The sequence below is a fragment of the Phyllobates terribilis genome, unplaced genomic scaffold, assembly GCF_046119375.1.
Source record: "Phyllobates terribilis strain yellow unplaced genomic scaffold, ASM4611937v1 Scaffold_13__5_contigs__length_258822181, whole genome shotgun sequence".
Taxonomy (NCBI): Eukaryota; Metazoa; Chordata; class Amphibia; order Anura; family Dendrobatidae; genus Phyllobates; species Phyllobates terribilis.
The window spans coordinates 139,970,559-139,976,558 of NW_027362773.1; positions in this window are offsets into that span (position 1 = coordinate 139,970,559).

Below are 6,000 nucleotides of genomic sequence, written 5' to 3' on the forward strand. Positions count from 1 at the left end.
TCCACTGCTACAGAGTCCAGTGGTGGCTGCTTTACACCACTCCATTCAACACTTGGCATTGTGCTTGGTGATGTAAGACTTGAATGCTGCTGCTCAGTCTTGGAAACCCATGTCATGAAGCTCCAGGCACTTTTTGTGCTGATGTTAATACTCGAGAAGGGCTTAGTAGTTGTGGAGTCAGCAGAGGGTTGGTGACTTTTATTCACTTATGTTCCTCAGCCCTCAGTGACCCCGCTCTGTAACTTTACAAGGTCTCCACTACTGCTTTGCTCTGACTCCTAAACTCTTTTTACACTTTTTAATAATACCTCTCACAAATGCTCGTGGAGGCTACATGAACTAACTTGTTCCACTGGTGGTGTCGTAGTACAGGATCACGCTGGTATCAAGGAGATCTTTCCAATGAGGAATTTTGTCACAAAGGTTAGTGAAGGCAGATGGCATGGCGAGGGGGGCAGATTTTATACACTTGTGGTCATGAGACTGGGTGAAAAACCTGAATTCTATAATTAAGACATGTGATCCCAATACTTTTGTCCATATACCTGTAGTGTTCTTACTCTTATTCAAGCCATGAAGCATATAGATATTGATCCGTTTGCCGGTTTGTATTCAGACTAAAGTTAGGATGAGACATCATGAGAATCTGTTTTCAGACAGATGTGTAAGACATTATGAATTCTTTGTCACTTTTTTAAAGCCCTTCAGCCCATGACTCATACTGTACATATGTATATCAGTTATAGAGCAGGTCTGGGGTGGTAGGAGGCTGTCATTTGTACTGTGACACTTAAGTGCCTCATCATATAATACAAGCGATGATCAAACAATAACAGGTTTAGTCCCATATGGAGCAATTTAAAGTGTATTGTAAATTCAAAAAAAAATTTTTTAAAAATTGGAATTCTCTCAGTTAACAATAAAGAAATGTAAAAAAAAAATAAGCATGCCCTGTATCGTCGTGTCTGTGAATGTCCGATGTATGAAAATATAAAATCATTTAACCCATATAGTAAACTCTTAAAGAGAAAAAAAAAATCGAAACCCCAAAATTGCCAATTTTTTGGTGACCACATTGTTACATGCACGCCGCCTAAGTTCAGATAGGGGCGAGACGGGTTTCATGAATTCTTTGGAATCCTGGGGAAACTGTTAGTCAAGGCGACCATAGGCTGCAGCTTCTCTCAGGCACACGATGGATTCACTTGCTTGCACAGACACATCTGACGAGAGTCCTTCTGAATGATTTAACAGTAACGTTTACTGAAGCACAGCAAGTGCAACTTAAATGTCCTTTGAGCAACAGGCTCCAGTACAGCAATACAGTTTCCTTAGCAGCACAGTAGTACACAGTCTTTTCAGTAGTACAGTACAGCACACAGTCCATCCATTAGCACAATGCTCCTACCAGCAGTCCCCGGTCCACATCGTCCCAGACTTTACATTTAGTGCAGTCACGTACGGTGAGGGGGTTGAACGGCAGGGTAAGCCTAGTGGTGTTTGATCCCTGCACCTGCTCTGCAGCAGATAACTCCTTGCTCCACTACTTTCTTCTGTGGAGACCATGAACAACCCCACGGCAGTTGCAGTGGGAGAGTGTTCCAGGACCCTAGTCAGCCTGGTGAAAAGAGGTCTGCATCGTTTCAGCTTGCTCCCCAACTCAGAACTGACTCTGCTCAATCCCTCTGAGGCAGGCCTGGCCATTCCCCCCTAGCTGCACCCTGTTAACCCCTCCGGTTGCTGGATGCTTCTGTACCATGTGTGGTATCTACCCGTAACACTATATCTCCAAACAAAAAATATTGATTAAACCAGTGTTTCCCAAACTCTAGTCCTCACGGAGCCCACAGGTCATGTTTTCAGGATTTCCATAGTATTGCACAGGTGAGAGAATTCCTGATGCATTGATGATACTTCCATCACCTGTGCAATACTAAGGAAATCCTGAAAACATGACCTGTGGGCTCCGTGAGGACTGGAGTTTGGGAAACACTGGATTAAACTATCAAATGTACTCCAAAATGGTTCCGTTAAAAACTAGAGCTCCGCATGGAAAAGAAACACTCATACAGATTCATCAATTAATAAAAAATTTAGAAAAGTTACTGGATTCTGTTCAGAATTTTTTTAAACCATTAACCCCTGAGCCTGTTTTCACCTTCATGACAAGGCGAAAGTTTACAATTCTGACCACTGTCACTTTATGAGGTAATTACTCTGGAACGCTTCAATGGATCCCACTGTTTTTTCTTGACATCTTGTACCTCATGATAGTGGTAAAATTTCTTCGATATGACTTGCATTTATTTGTGAAAAAAAGGAAATTTGGTAAATTTTTAAAATTTCGCAATTTTCAAACTTTACATTTTTATACCTTTTAACTCAGAGAGTTATGTCACACAAAATAGTTAATAAATAACATTTCCCACATGTCTACTTTACATCAGCACAATTTTTTAAACATTTTTTTTTGTTGTTAGGGAGCTATAAGGGTTAAAAGTTGACCAGCGATTTCTCATTTTTACAGCAAAATTTACAAAACCATTTTTTAGGGACCACATCACATTTGAAGTGACTTTGAGAGGTCTTTATGACAGAAAATACCCAAAAGTGACACCATTCTAAAAACTGCACCCCTCAAGGTGCTCAAAACCACATTCAAGAAGTTTATTAAAGCGCACCTGTCAGCAGGATTGTGCTCAGTAAACTACATACACTTTCAGGTGGGTGCCGTTACACTGAGTTAAATGATACCTTTGATGATGAAATCCGTCCAGTGGTTCTTTTATAATCTTTTAGTTTCAGTTCTGCCATAATGATATGCATGTGCTCTGGAGCTCTGCCTCTGTATTCATGTATTCCTATCTCTGGCTTCTGACAGGTCACTGTCCTTTAAGTGACCTGCCTACTGTTTTAAATATTGCCTGTGTAATTTCCCTGCCCACGTGAAATTTACATATCCCAAAATGGCCGCCCAGGCATGCGCAGTAATATCTGTCGGTTGCCGAGAGATGCTACTGCGCACGTGCGGGCGCTATTTTGCTTTTGGAAAAAGTGTGGGTGCAGCAATATGGCGCCACGCATGCGCAGTAGCATCTTGGCAATTGAGACATGCTACTGTGCAAGCGCGGGCGGCGGGCGCCATATTGCTGCAGGCACGTTTCTTTTTCTTGTAGCAAAATGGCACGTGCACAGTAGCATCGGCAAGCGATAGATGCTACTGCGCACGTGCGGGCGCCATTTTGCTAGAGGAAAAATAAATTTGCCTGCAGCAATATGGCCCGCGCTTGCGCAGTAGCATCTCTCGGCTACTACGCAGGCGTCGGGCGACCATTTTGGGATATGTAAATTTCACATGGGCATAGAAATTACATAGTCAGTTTTTAAAATAATAGGCAGGTCACTGAAAGCGCAGTGACCCGTCAGAAGCCAGAGATAGGAATATATGAATACAGAAGCATAGCTCCAGAGCACATGCATATCATTATGGCAGTTTAATAATTTTCATACTGAACAAAATTATTAAAAAAAAGTTTAGATACTTTTTAAGAGCTTAGAAGTGCCAAGATGCATGGCTGGATGTCTAAGTCTTTTGTTCAAAGACCCGTTTATTAATTGTTTACAAGAAAGGTGATACATTTCTGCTGGGATATCAACTCCTCACCGGAAAGGGCGTCCCGATCCACCGCTCTTCTTCACTGTGGTGGTGATTGAATAGAACGGCATAGTTGTGCATGATCACAGCTTCTCCATTTATGGAGTGAATTTATTAATCAATCTGCTCTAGTTTTTGTTGTATGGAGCGCCAAAAAATGTTTCAAATAGTTGCTGGTGCAAAAATTACACACAACTTTTCTGTTCAGCTGACGCTCAACAAAATTGAATTACATATTTTTATCAAAATTTTAATGCTGAAACGTAATGGGAAAGGCAAGGCGAGGACTTGAGCTGGGGAGGCAGAGGCTTGGGAAGTGCTCAGTCACACCCAGAGCACTTGCAGCCTAATTTGCATATTGATAAATACATGGATTATTCTATTATTGAGTTTAAGACTTGCTTATATAAAAGACTATTCTAAATAAATCTATCCCGGTGCTTATGGGACTGTAGGCAGTAACAGTACCACTGACATTAATGGCATGGCCGCAGGCATAGGCAACTATGCTGCTCTTTTCCATCTTCTTTTGGGACCCCCGTTCTTTGAATTGGTGGTACTCCCAACAATCAGACACTTATCACCTATCCCCTGGATTGGTGATTTATGTCTGTCATGGGAAAAACCTCTTTAGGCCAAAGCTTTTTCCATCACTTTCTGCTGCCACATTAGACTCTGCTTACATTTCATTATTGCCCTACTTTAGAGTGTCCAAGGGACTCTATTTCTGGGCAAAGTCCAAAAGCGTGTCTTTATAGCACACCAAAATAAAAAATGTAGAATGGCTTAGAATAATTTTTAATGACGTCACTTTTTCAGGAAGTTCCCACAGAAAGTGGAGATCTTCCAGAACGTCTGTTGAGACTCCTTAGTGCCACAAGTTCCTACTTTCCATTCCTTGTTCCTGTGGTTCCTCTTTACTCCATGGCACTACCGCGGACACGTTTTGAGGCCATATCAGGCTATAGGATGTTCTGTGCAGTTCGGCCTAGAAAAAAGGTGAGGGCCCACTCCTCTCCTACATGCCAAGAGTCCTGATTTAGTGGAAAAGTTCTCATTTTGTTTTGAAGTTTATATTGGGTCAACATTTCTTCACAATGTCTGATCTGGGATCCGTATTCATCATGGGGTGTAGTGGAATGTACCCACAACTTGTGATTTCATGGGAGGCTCTCTTATGAGCCACGGCTGCAGATTGCTTTGATTTTGGCAGAATAGTGCTGAATGAATCTTCATTTTTCCCTTCAAATCGAGTGGCTCTGCGGTGGAACCCGAAGGATTGCATGGTAAATCAATGGGGGCCGCAAGTTGCTGAGGGTGTCTGACACAGGAGGAATCCAACATTGCATTATGGTTTCAGCTAATGATGGAAAACGTTGAGGTTGCCAACAGAGAATTCTGTAAAATGTTTTTGTAAAAGTGAATAAAACGAGTGAGTTGACCTCTATGGTTGGGGGAGTAGATCGTCTGTACAGGCAACAACCTGTTTTGGCAAGGAAAGCTGTGTGCAGCCCATTAGGAAACCAGCCAGTGTCAAAGGCCTACAAATGTATCACACAACTCTGACATAAGCTTCCATCCGCTGAGTGCACATTTTATCTTTCCAGGGCCTGCTCCAAGCCAGTGGGCATGAGAACAATGACATATCCTCTGATATGAAATACAACTTTACCCGATGTTCAGTCCCTTGAATTATTGATATGTCTGATGAATATTACATTACCTGAGTCACTGTCTTCCAGGAGTACTGTGGTTTACAGATAGATACTGTGTCCACACAACACTGATGATTGAGGCCTGTACATTCATTAATTTGATATAATTATGGGGAAGGGAGTTTTCTTTTACATAGACGTTAAAGGACGTTCAATCAAAGCTTAAAGGGAAGCTGTCACTTGAGTCATGCTGCCCAGATGGTGGACAGCATACATCAGAGCTGGTTGCACAATTGCAGCCAGGTATATTTTTCCCTGAAACGTTCCGGCCTCTCATAGAAAATATATTTAGACGAGCAAGCAGGAGACCATAAGAAGTGACGACACTATTCTGGTGCCGCCCCCAGCCTCCTTCTCCGTTGCTGCTGCTATGAGAATGACCTGTCAATTACCTGCATCAGTTCTGGAAAAACTGGCCCGGGGGAGGTGTCGGACTAGTCTCGTCTCTGGATATGGTCACCGGCCTCATCTTCTGTCTATATTTTCTCTGGAACACTGGAATGTTTCAGAAAAAATATCTACTTGTCTGCAGTCTTGGCTCAGTTCATGAAATGAACAAAATGCACAGGACTGACAAAACGAGTTTGCTGTGCGCATATCCCTTCTTATGTCACAACTTTCTACCACTTC